Source organism: Danio aesculapii, chromosome 3, assembly GCF_903798145.1.
Source record: "Danio aesculapii chromosome 3, fDanAes4.1, whole genome shotgun sequence".
Classification (NCBI taxonomy): domain Eukaryota; kingdom Metazoa; phylum Chordata; class Actinopteri; order Cypriniformes; family Danionidae; genus Danio; species Danio aesculapii.
In genome coordinates this window covers 30638919-30653066 of record NC_079437.1, presented here as the reverse complement: position 1 = coordinate 30653066, position 14148 = coordinate 30638919, and positions in this window count along the sequence as shown.

Below are 14148 nucleotides of genomic sequence, written 5' to 3'. Positions count from 1 at the left end.
GCATTGATCATGTGGGCCAGCCTGAACACCTGCCAGTCAGAGAAGAAATGGTCATACCCAACTAAACCTAGTTTCTGTCGAGGGTTTTTTTCCCTTCCCTTTCGTCAATTGGTGAAGTTTGTTCCTCGCCACTGGCTTGTTTGGTTTAGGACTTGTGGAGCTGTGCATCAATGGATCTGCTCTTCAGTATTTGGACTTTCAACAGTGAAATTTAAACCACACTGAACTAAACTAAACTGAAATTCAACTCTGAAAACTGTACTGACACAGTTTCAATTTACTAGAACTTCTATGTTAAGCTGCTTTGACACAATCTACATTGTAAAAGCGCTATACAAATAATATGAATTAAATTCAAAATATGTATTGCAAAGCAAACGAATCTGGGTACTGTAATGTGCATAGTAAAGATATTGTAACTTAAACATTGTAATGGAATGCATCTGATGTTATAATGTTTGTTGTAAAGAATGTACTAATATTGTAAAGAGACATGAAAACAATATATTGTAAATTATCTGATTGTAGACAAACATATTAGAAGATATGTTTTGTAAAGTTTTTATGAAATTGGACTAGAAATTTTAGTGTAGAAACATATTGTGTAGGAACAAATATAGAATATTATTTAAACTAAATTGTAAAGGTACACAAACAAATTTAATGCATTACCAAAATTCTCAAAATAAGGTTCAGTTTGTTAACATTAGCTACAAATAACTATATGAAGACTTCTTGTATAATATTTCTGTTACTGTAATTTTCAATATACAGTTGAATCCCTGAATTATTAGCTCCCCTGTTTTTTTCCCCCAATTTCTGTTTAACAGTGAGATTTTTTCAGCACATTTCTAAACAAAATAGTTTTAATAATTCATTTCTAATAACAAGTTTATTTTATCTTTGCCATGATGACATAAATAATATTTGACTAGATATTTTTCAAGACGCTAGTATACAGCTTAAAGTGACATTAAAAGGCTTAACTAGGTTAATTAGGTTAACTAGGCAGGTTAGGGTAATTAGGCAAGTTTTTGTATAACGATGGTTTGTTCTGTAGACTATCGAGAAAAATATATAGCTTAAAGGGGCTAATAATTTTTATCCTTAAAATGGTGTTTAAAAAAATTAAAAACTAGCCGAAAATAAAATAAATAAGACTTTCTCCAGAAGAAAAAATATTATCAGACATACTGTGAAAATTTCCTTGCTCTGTGAAACATCATTTGGGAAATATTTATATAATATATAAAAAAAATATATGAATATATAAAAAATATATAAATATATACAAAAGAAAAAAATCAAAGGGGGGCTAATAATTTCGACTTCAACTGTATAACAATGTAGAATAGGATTTGTCCGCATTAAATAATTTTTTTATATGTGTCTAACGGAGGCCAGCTAGTGAAGGGCTGTGCAGGTAAACCTCACTCCTCTGACCTCTAAAGGTGCTCTAGCCATGGTCTTCAGGCTCCTTGTTAGAGCAACCAACTGCCATGCAAAGAATTGCCAGTTCGATCCCAGCTCAGACCAGGTTGGGTGCAGTAGGGCCAGTGGGTTACACGTGGGGGCTTGTCTGGGATGGGAGTGAGGTTTAGAGGGGTGAGTGAAACGGAGGCCAGCTAGTGAAGTGCAATGCAGGTAAACCTCACTCCTCTGACCTCTAAAGGTGCTCTAGCAACAGGCGCTAGAGGCCATGGTCTTTAGCCTCCTTGTTAAAGCAACTGACTCTCATGCAAAGAATCGCCAGTTCGATCCCAGCTCAGACTGGGTTTGGGTGCAGTACAACTGGTGGGTTACACATATATAGTAGTGTTTGTTATTAAACTATGTGTCTGTGCATTATAACTTTTTATAAAAAATTATTTGCCCTCATAATCTTTAATCAAACATCATAACCTCCCTCTGCAAAATGACTATTCTTCACTTCTAGTCACATAGGATGTCTTTAGGGTGAGGGTTTTTATCAGTGGGTATGTAGTCTGCACTGCTTTTGTCCATTTGTCAACTTTCCTCCATTTTGTTAGCAATACTCATCTTCTAATGATCCAGTTGTATTGGATTATTGGATATGTCATGATATGGGAAAAAAATGTACAGTAGTCTTAATTTCCATTTCATCATGACATTGGATTATTGACAAAGATTATTAAATGGTGCAAATATGTCTTAATTCTGTCTCAAAAATGTCGTAATTCTTCTTTGCGAATGCGATCTCATTCTAAAGTGTTAGAGATTTTATCAAGTTATTGTCCATGCAAAGAAGTCAATGGTACCACATACAACACTGTGACCACAGTGAATTTTATTGTGTGATGAAAAAACCAAGATTTTATTTATTTATCTATATGTTTTGCCGAATAGGTCAGGTTTGGAACGATGATGAGAGTAAATAATGAATAATATTAGGTTTGTGGGTGAGCCATCACTTTGAACACATTGTGCTAATGATCAAGGCAGAAATGACCAAACACAATGACAAATGCTCATGATTATCGATAAAAATGGCTCTATGCTGATCTCCGTAATTGAGTATTCCCAGTGAGGATCTGCTCCCTGTGTGGGCACAGCTGGCTGGCAGAAGGTGGTGTTTCTGTGGTGGCAGCGACCACTGCGCTCCATATGACACGCTGTGACATCAGGCTAATCAGCTCCAGCTGTCTGACATGAACACGAGAACGGATCACAAACCCGGCGACTCGCTAATAAACACGCGTGTTTACGTGAGTGTGTGCCCGTAAATGCGTAAAACATCCCAAGATGCACTATATGGAGATTGTGATGGAGTCAAACGGTTTGAGAGATAGAGGAACCAATGAGGAGTGACAGATGTAGAGAGCGAAAGAGAGCATCTTTTTCTCTCTCTTGAGCGCAGGCTGAGAAGCAGAGCGGGGTGAAATGTATTGAAAGTTGAGATTGAAGACTGAGGGTCTCGGTAAGAGGAAGTTAAATATTGAGGAAGATGCAAAGAAACTGAGAGTGAGAGGAGGGGTTTAAGAGCAGGGCGAGATTCAGGAAGAAGGGTTAAAAGGTGCGAGGAAGTAAAGGTGAGAGAGGTACGGGATGAGTAGACACCTAATGAGCTCGCAGTCTGCTGAAACATACACACACACACACACACACACACACTCACACACACACACACTTCTGCACGGCTCATCTCTCCCACTTTTCCAGGAAGTGACATTTTTCTCTGCCTCCTGTCAGCTCCTGTCTTTAAGTGATTTTCCTTTACAGTTTTGTCCCCGTGGGTGCACAAGTGATTGAATGAGCAGATGCAACCACTGTTTTTGTTTTTCATTTAACATTGAAGGCGATTATATGACTTTCTTTTTTTGCTATTTTATCCTTTCATTGATTTACTGAATCTTTGTACAGACATTCAGTGTGTGGACATTCTGAATGAAGGATAAATATGTAGGCTTGATGTTGAATTATTTTAAATAAAGCACACCCGAGGTGGTGGTAATAACCTCTTGGCTGTCACTTCACTTTTTCAGTGCACACTTGAAAATTATATATGATATACTGTATGCGTATGTTATACTTTGTATTGTATTTATCAAGATAAGATCAGGTTTAAGCCTGGTTTAAACTTCTGCATTGAGTGACCGGTGTGACCCACGGCGCTTGCCTTGCACATTGCCGTGAATTTTTCACTGCATGCTGTTTGTGTTGCTCTGCAATAACACTTCCAAAACGCTAGCTGGGACTAGGTTTTTATGTTCCTCTTTGTCGAGTTTCTTCGCTGGCGTTTTGTTTTTTCTGAACACTACCTTAATCTACAAGTCGCTTAAACTCGTTCATTCGGAGGCAGGAGCTGGCAGACGTGCAACAACTTTAATCATAAGGTAAACATAAAACAACACTTGTAAACACTCGACACTCGCTCCAACACGATGGCACAACCCTCACCCCTGCCCACCCTCATCATCGCTACAAAGCCGACCAATCATAGAGCTTGCGCTAAGTGCCGTTGCGACATGTCGTTCCTTTTTTTTTTTAAAGGTGTGCGTCAGGTGGCGATGGCCAGGTGAGGGGTATGCGTTAGGGTTAGGTTAGGGTTGTGTTAGGTATAGACGTTAATAACTGTGATGGTTGGGTTTAGGGTTGTGGTAGGTATAGACGTTAATAACTGTGATGGTTGGGTTTAGGGTTGTGGTAGTTATAGACATTAATAACTATGATGGTTGGGTTTAGGGTTGTGGTAGGTATAGACATTAATAACTGTGATGGTTGGGTTTAGGGTTGTGGTAGTTATAGACATTAATAACTATGATGGTTGGGTTTAGGGTTGTGGTAGGTAAAGACATTAATAACTATGATGGTTGGGTTTAGGGTTGTGGTAGGTATAGATGTTAATAACTGTGATGGTTGGGTTTAGAGAGAGTTGTCACAATGAGATGTTTTTTGGCAAGATGACCAAAAAACTTTCCAGAGAGCATTTTCAGCAAATGTTTTCATGAGTTTTCTCCAAATTGATCCACAACCTATTTGTTTGATATATTGTTATATTCATTCGTTTAGCAATTCCACTCGCTGATGACCTGACCTGTTCTATCATGACAGCTCGCCTACTCTGCATTGCCCCCTGTGGTTGCCAATAACATTACAATGGTGAGTGCGTCAAGTATGAAAGCCTCCGCAACTCGCAGGTGTACATGCACAGTAAAGTTGGTGTTGATGTTAATAACGGTGATGATGGTGTTTAGGGTTGTGGTAGGTATAGACGTTAATAAATATGATGGTTGGATTTAAGGTTGTGGTAGGTGTAAATGTTACTAACTGTGAAATGGGTACAGCGCCATCTTGATATGAGGTTTCTTGCTGACAACAACAATACAAAGAAACAGTTCCTAAATATAAAGTGTGCCTTGTTGTTTCTGTCTCAAAGAAAAGCTGGTAAATGACGTTTCAAACATTGGTTTTAAACTGTAAAAGTCTGTATTGTGTCTTTTCACACTTTCTCTGCAGTGGAATGGAGGTTCAGAGCTGCGGTTCTCCTTTTGTTTGTCGTGTCTGCATCAAAATTGTCATTGTGGTCCGATTTTGTGATTTGTACAAAAGACAAGCTCTGCTGTTATTCTCCCACGTCTTCTCCTTATAGTCGCCCTGTGGCCTGTGCTTCTTTTTATCTCTACTTTTCATTTACACATTCAAACATCATACCCCCCTCCCTCAATCTCAGTCGCAATCTTTCTCTCTCTGTTGCTCTTTTATGTTGGCTTTTTATGTCCATGTGCCCTCTGAAGACCCCGTTTGCCTTGCTCTTTCCTCATTTCCTCCACTGTCTGTCGTGTGCTTTGTCTGTGCTGTTGAAGTGCACTTTTCACAGGAGAGATTGCTCTTTGACTGAGATATTTAGCACGCTGTCATTCTCATGGGGAACATATAGTCTTTTTTTGACAAATATGGCTGCCAGCTTCACTCAACTTGTGTGAAAGTGTTTGCAGGGGGAAGTTTTTTTTATTTGAAGGGGGCAGCTGTGACAGTCCTGACTCATTTGATGCCGCAGGACATCAGACCTGATATGATCAGTTTTGTCACATGTATTTTATGATTAGCAAGCAAGGACCAAGGTTCAACTCACAACTTAAATCAGCACATTATACTGTATAAGGACTTTCTTTCTTTCATACATTTTGTAAATTTCTTAATTTGGCCAACTTTAAAGACAGACTTTGTCATCATTTTGTTTTGTTTGAAACCTTAGATTCTGAATTACTAAATAGTTGTATCTTGGCCAAATATTCAGTGAAAAGCTTATTTTTTCAGCTTTCAAATATATTTCAGGCACAGTTATGTGATATAACGTACTTTTTCTAACAGGTAATATATATATAATATGCAGTATTTTCAATTATGTTATCCGATCATTGCAATAATTAAGAACATGATTGGTGAATTGATCAAGAGTTTGTACTTTAAGTCCTCACAGTGTTGGCATAACCTTTCATGTCTTGTAACTGGATCAACTGGAACTACACAATCTATAGATGCCTCAGGATGGGCATACTGGGGTAGAAACAGAAATAAAATGAAAGAGAATTAGCGCAGGTGTTGTTACTAATATTTGTAAGCAAGATATATCTATATAAATGTGAATAAAATTATTTTGCTTTACTAAAAGGAAGTCTTTAATCTAGATTTAAACTGAGAGACTATATCTGAGCTTTGAACATTATCAAGAAGGATATTGCAGAGTTTAAGAACCATATATTAAACCTCCCAATCTCCTTTAGTGGACTTTGCTATTCTGGGAACCCTATAAGCCCTTAGTTTTGAGATAGAAGCCTGGAAGAAGGAGCTAAACTATTTAAAGCTTTGTGAAATAATCCAATCTCCTTTAATGATAGCAAACCTACAGCAGGTAAAAAAATATATGAAATGTGTCACCATTTTTTTCAGAAAACGTATTTTTTTTATGGTTTTGTTGACTTGGACTGTTCTGTTGTCAATAACGATCAGAGTAATCCATAGAGAAGAAAACAAAACTAGTTAGTTTAGAAAGTTATGTGTAATAAAATGAAATGACAGGGATAAAGTATTGAACACATGAACAAAGAGAGGTGTAAAAGCGCATGGAAAGCAAGCCTGCGCCTCATCAGTGTAGATGAATATTAGAATATCAGTCCAAAATGATGAAGATGAAACCAGGGTGGATATTTCAGCAAAACAATGATCCAAAACACAAAAGAAAACTTTTAATCAGTTTCAGAAAAAGAAAATAAAGCTGCTAGAATGGCCTGAATCCAACAGAATATATGGAAATATATGGAAAAAATTACACCTGAGCAATGTGACTCCATTCTTCTTTAAGAAAGAATCTTGAAGATGTCGTTACCAAAAAAGCCTTTTATACAAAGTATTAAATACATTTCAGTAGTTCAACCTTGTTAATATGCATAAATAATTTAGTTTTTAATATATGTTTGAATTGTTTGGGTTTTTACCAAAATCTCTTTCAATTTCATGTCACCAGCTGCTTTAGGAATATTTTTTACCAGGAAAACTCTTCACTTGTTCAATGCTTATGTTACATGCTGTACATTTATTTTATATACATTAAGACAACATAAAAAAAATAAAAGAATTGAGAAATAAATCAGAAAATTTTGTTTTCAATAACCTGTGTGTTGCTTGTTCAAGATGAGAATGAATCACTCGAACAGGCAAATAAATTAACTACACCATCAAATCATGATTTGAAGTAATGTTCCAGTATATAGTCCCATTAAAACAAAAATAGATTTAAGAGTTATGATATCCAGTTTAATATCAATCAAACCGAGCAACTGGGGAAAAGGCCCTCCTACTATAAAAATAAAATGGAAATTTGACAAATACACCTGGGCAGAGGACAAATATTCCTCCATGAATGGTAAAGGCCAGAGCTCAAATAATTCCATTACATTTACAGCACTTCTTGACAACTTCCTTCCACAGCACTTCGATAGAGCTACTGAAGTGAAATACTGGCAAACTCAAAGCCAAATTCTGGTAAAAATCTGCTAAAACTGCTTCGCTATAATCAACAGCTTCAGTTGTGCCTCATTAAACACTTATACAATTGAGTTTTTTACTTAATCAGTGACATGTAACTGAGAACGACAACATTGTTACCACAGGAACAAGGACTGTGCATGTTGAAATAAAAGATGAATATTAATTTCTGTTGCCCATGACATCAGTTGCAGTTTTTATTCCTTTATATGTTTATCTTGAAAATTAACCATCATAGACTTTCTCGTCTTTTCAGAACCAGACATCATATGCACTGTTAATGTATGATGACATGAGGAATGTAAACTCAGCTCTTGCTACCACTTAAAGGTTATAAATATTAGTATGAATACATTATTGTAAAGGCATGAAAGTGTGTTTTCTGTGCTCTCCAGTCACCCCTGTACTTTCTAACTAGGCTGAGAGACCACAGAGACAAGTGGTGATAATGAAGATGTGTTATTTTAATGCATTTATTAATTTATTATGTGTGACTCGGTTCCTGGTAGCTGCGTTATTCAAGTTTCACACTTTGACCTGCTGCTAACGTACTTTAGAAACTTGGAAAGTCTGTTGACCATAATAATTAAACCTGATCATTTTTCTGAGTAAATTCCAGCGTTAAAAATTCCAGCATTAGAATATCATTATGCAGCAGGTTTGCAGATGTCCATCAGTCCGTCCATCCCTCCCTCTCTCCCTCCCTCTCTCCATCCATCCATCCATCCATCCATCCAGATAGCCATCCATGCATACATACATCCATCCATCCATACATACATTCATCCACCCATACATCCATTGGTCCATACATCCCTCCCTCCATCCATCCATCCCTCCCTCCCTCCCTCCCTCCCTCCATCCATCCATCCATCCATCCATCCATCCCTTCCTCCCTCTATATGGCCATCCATCCATACATACATTCATCCACCCATACATCCATTGGTCCAGATATCAATCCATATGTCCCTCCCTCCCTCCCTCCCTCCCTCCATCCATCCATCCATCCATCCATCCATCCATCCATCCATCCATCCATCCATCCATCCATCCATCCATCCATCCATCCATCCATCCATCCATCCATCCATCCATCCATCCATCCATCCATCCATCCATCCATCCATCCATCCATCCATCCATCCATCCATCCTTCCCTCCCTCCCTCCCTCCCTCCCTCCCTCAATCCCTCCATACATATAGCCTTCCATCCATACATCCGTACATATAGCCATCCATCCATCCATCCGTACATATAGCCATCCATCCATACATCCGTACATATAGCCATCCATCCATACATCTGTACATCCAGATATCCATACATCCAGATATCCATACATCTATATATCCATCCATCCATCCATCCGTCCGTCCATCCAGATATCCATCTATCCATCCATCCGTCCATCCCTCCATCCAGATATCCATCCATATGTCCATCCGTCCATACATCCATTGGTCCATACGTCCATCCATCTATCCATCCATCAGCCCAAATTTTCACAACACTGCATAAGTTCTCATAATGGAAGCAAAAATGACTTTTTTAAGTGTAATTTGATCTATTACCTGCAAACTACATTAAAGATGAATCATGAAAATAAAGATGAAGTTGACTCATAGAAAACATTTTTATTTAAAGTTTTCTACATTGCAATTTATCATTGTATTGAAATATTTGATCATAATAATCATGAAGTGAAATATTTGCTATTGTGACAGCATTAGTAAGCAATATATTTGACAACCTACTTAATTTAGTTAAGTTATTTTCTGTATTCCCCATTGGAAATTAAAGAAGTCTAAAATGAAAGATTTTATTGAGAAATGAGGCAGATTTTATAACAAGGAACAAAAACTTTTACTTTAAAAAGAGACCAAGTTTAAGTTGGTATTCAAAAGCATTCAAGAATTACGACAATGTTCAGGCTCAAAAAGTGATTAATAGGTAATAAAAAGAATGAAAACCGACTACCATAAAATCCCTCAGAAATACCAAAAACTAAATAAAAAGCATCAAACAGTACAAGTGGCCTACTGCCTAAAACTTCAGTAGACATGATTGAAAACTAACCCACATTCTTCACCAAGACGAAGCTCATTTTATGCTTTCTTTTTAGGTTTTTTATGCAAATTTTTATGTTTGAGAGCACCGTGCTCCATCTGTATGTGTTTTCACGCAGGCCCATCTATGTAATTGCCGTAATAAAGCTATCAGGCATCAGTGTGACAGGAACAGAGAGAAAGAGAGGGAGAGACTGTTTATAGGACTTCTGGAAGGACAGGCGTTCAGTTCTCCCCTCTCTCATACAGCTGGCCTCTCAGACTAGACCGGCCTCATATAGTCAGGGACAAATGACTGCTTCTCTTTTAATTAGTGCAAACATAAGGAGGCAGTCACCTTGTCACTGCTGGGCCTGAATCCAAACTGTGAAGCCAACAACATCATAAGAGGAGGAGGAGGGTTTGGCGATGAAGAACTGCAAAGGCCATCAGGTTAAGACTGATGAAGGGACGGACAGGGCAAATACAGGAATAGGTGGTGTCAGCAGTGTCATGTACTCCCCTAAAAAGGTCAAGGATTATTTGTAAGGCCTTTAAGATGAGATGTAAGGGCATCTGAAGGGTCTTTAGAGGTTGAACAGGTTATGCATCATTCGGCAAGCTAAAAGTCAGTGTTAAAGATTGCGTGAATTGCTTTGAAATGTGCGTTATTGTTCGATATGTGACTTATTTTGAACAGAAACATGAAGACGTGGCAGGACTTAGTGGCTTCTCACCTTTTTATAAAGCAGCCAGTAGTGTTTGTTTATTTACCATAGCTCAGGTTGAGCTCAAGTACACATAGCAATTTGTCTTGAATTGTGGGACATGTCTGATACTGAGCATTTGACTGGTCAGAGGATATGAGAACTTTTGAGGTGTCATCAATAGAACATTGTGGATCCATTTGAGCAGGAAGTGTCAAACTGCAAGAATTGGATGTCTGTACCAAGCGGCAACACCCCGCTTTCCCTCGTGAAGCCAATACAGAAGTAACTGAAACTGCAATTCATCAACTCACCTTTGGGGGCTGGCTCCAAGAACTTCAGATGTTCTCTGAATGCAATGCTAAATATGTTTACAGCCTGGTACAAAATATGGTATTAGTGCATATAGCTAATATTACTATTCAATTGTACAACTGTGAGAGGGGTGAATTTTTTTTTTATAACTCATCCGTTTCGATTTTGAGTTATATTAAGTCTGTATAATTAAGGGCGTGGCCACTTGAGTGACAGATAGGTCTCGCTGGTCACTGTCATGTCACCTCAGCTGATTCTAGATGATTAGCTGCTGAAATCAGCATATACATCATATTTTTGTTTTGTTTTATGTGGCATTATACAGTCAATTGCCTTTTGGAATTATTTCCTATAATTATCAGATAATATGGCATGCTATGTGCACTTAAATGTGCTCAAAAACCATTCAAGTTGCCTCCATTTTCCAGGTGTGTGAAATTATACATTTTTGGCTCTATACACCAACACAGTGAATTTGAAATGAAATGAATTTGAGGGTATTAACATCCAAATCAGGTGAATGCTGTATGAATTACAACAGGTTGCATATGTGACTCCCAATTGTTAAGGGTCCAAAAGTAATTGGACAGAATAATAATCATAATCAAACTTTTACTTTTTAATACTCGGTTGCAAATCCTTTGCAGTCAGTTTCCTCTAAGTCATTTTCCAACAGCACTGTGAAGCGTCCAATGAGTTCTGAGGCATTTGGCTGAATATGACCAAAAATATTGCCTAAAACACTTCAGAATTTATCCTGCTGCTTTTGTCAACGCTCACATCATCAATAAATACAAGACAACAGACATACATACCCACACCATGTCACTACTACACCATGCTTCACTGCTTAGGATCATGAGCAGTTCCTTTCCTTCTTTATACTCTTCTCTTCCCATCATTCTGGTACAATTTGATCTTCATCTCATCTGTCCATAGGATGTTGTTCCAGCACTGTGAAGGCTTTTTTAGAACTCTAAGTTAGGCTTTCTGTTTTTGAGGTTGACCAGTGGTTTACATTTTGTGGTGAACCCTCTGTATTCGTTCAGGTGATGTCTTCTCTTGATTGTTGACTCTGACACACATACACCTACCTCCTGGAGAGTGTTGTTGATCTGGCCAACTGTTGTGAAGAGTGTTTTCTTCACCAGGGAAAGAATTCTTTAGTCATCCTCCACAGTTGTTTTTGTAGTCTTCTAGGTCTTTTTGTGTTGCTGAGCTCACTAGTGTGTGTGTGTTTTTTTAAAGAATGTTCCAAACTGTTGTTTTGGCCACGCCTAATGTTTTTCCTATTTCACTGATGGGTTTGTTTTGTTTTTTCAGCCTAATGATGGCTTGCTTGACTGATAGTGACAGTTCTTTGGATCTCATCTTGAGAGTTGACAGGAACAGATTTCAAATGCAAATAGCATGCTTGAAATGAACTCTGGACCTTTTATCTGCTCAATGCAATTGGGATAATGAGGAGATAACACACACCTGGCCAAGGAACAGCTTAGAAGCCCTCAAATTAAAGCTGACAGTCTGCAGTTAAAACATATCTTGTTCGTTTCATTTCAAATCCATTGTGTTGGTGTATAGAGCTAAAAATGTTAGAATTGTGTTGATGTCCAAATACTTATGGACCTAACTGTATACCATCTATACATTTTCTATTTATTTCTATTGATTTTGTTAATTTATCATTTATAATTTTCTTTAGGACTTGATTGCACTCCAGAATCTGACAGATTGATTAGCTGTTGGCTACAGTCTTCTGAAACGCTGTCATACAGTGTTATGTATAGATAGTACAGTCTTGCATTTGCTAACACAGACTATATTCGAAGTATTTGGAAGTAATTTGTGTTTTCCCTGTAGACAAACATCATAAAAATGATGCTTAGTGGCTCAATGTATTACAACATTGTTTTTAAAAGACTAGTGTTTTTTGATATAGTGTACAACCAAACACGTGGTCAGAACACAAACGAGTTGTAGGTAATGAAGTATCAAGCGTTTCTCCCAAAGAAAATCCCATCTAAGCAAAATGCTAGCAGGTATCTGTAGCTCTGCTCATGCTCCGCCTCTTTGCCCTTTTTTGGTCTCCCCCAGTTGATGCGATGACATGCAAACAAAATGGCGATGGTTGGCCACGCCTATTTGAAGCTTCATTTGCGTTCTTCAGAAACCTATGGGTGATGTCACGGATAGTACGTCCATATCTTTTAGAGTCTATGGTTTATACCTTCCTAATGTAAATGTTGTCATTGTTTTGGAGCACACTACATATCCTTGTAGTACACTAATATACACTGTAAAAAATGTTGGGTTCTACACAATCAATTTGTGCTGGGATAACATAAAGGAATTAAGTTAACTTGTTACTTTTTACAAATTTCAGGTGAATGAACATGGAACAATTACAAAAAAACCTCAAGAATTGTGTTGTTTCAGCTCAATTTAAATTAGAAGTAGTTTGAACAAACAGCAAATGGCATTTTTTTTAGTGTATTGATACTAACATAAAAAAAAACAACAACTTTATTCTGATTTCACAGGACTTTAGTTTGCTTGGGTGCTTTCCTGTGAAATGTGAGAGTTTTTATGAATCACCTTCATCGAAATGGGTGTAGTGAGACTCAGTTTTGGGGGGGAAATGGCCTGGGGCGAAGAACGAGCTAGCGTAGTTTGCCGAGTCGCAGTTAAAAGCTTGCTTAGCTTCTCCAATAAATCATTTATTTGTAGGCGAGTCCCTTTATTGCTTACACTTAGATCCTCCACCTAGAATTTCCTCCTTTGTCTTTTAGTTGCTCTTTGTAATAAACACAAACGTGCATTCACACATACTGTAGCACATGCTGTAATGCTCTGGGGTTTTAGGCTTGAGCGGCTGATGGATGGGATTGGTCCGTTCAGGCTGGTATTGTTCCGTTGAGACTTGAGTGAATATGTCTCTCGGTTTGTGTGTGTGTGTGCGTGTGTGTGCGTGTGTGTGTGCGTGTGTGTGTGCGTGTGTGTGTGCGTGTGTGTGTGCGTGTGTGCGTGCGTGTGTGCGTGTGTGCGTGTGTGTGTGCGTGTGTGTGTGTGTGCGTGCGTGCGTGTGTGTGTGTGTGTGTGTGTGTGTGTGTGTGTGTGTGTGTGTGTGAGAGAGAGATTTTCTTCTGTGCCCGGCAGAGCAAGACAAACATGCCCATGCCCCTCTCACACTCATCTGTGCCCTCTCTGCTCTGTTATTGAACTCCATATGACCTTCTGTCCGTGTCCCCTTGCTAGTGTGAATGCACTCGTATACAAGAGTTTGCATATATGTATGCGAACATTTGTCATGTGATGCTTATTTTATTTCAGTATATAATTCATGTAATTCGTGTACATTTATCAATTTCAGGACTGCTTTTTTGTAGAGGACAATGTATCAAGGAGTCTTAGTGCACATGGGAGACTCTTAAAGGAACATTCCACTGTTTTTGTAAATAGGTTAATTTTGGTAACGAGAGTTGGCAGAAGCACTTTTAGCGTATCTTAGCATAAATCATTGAATCAGCTAGGACCATTAGCATACCGCTCAAAAAAAAAAAAACTGATAAAA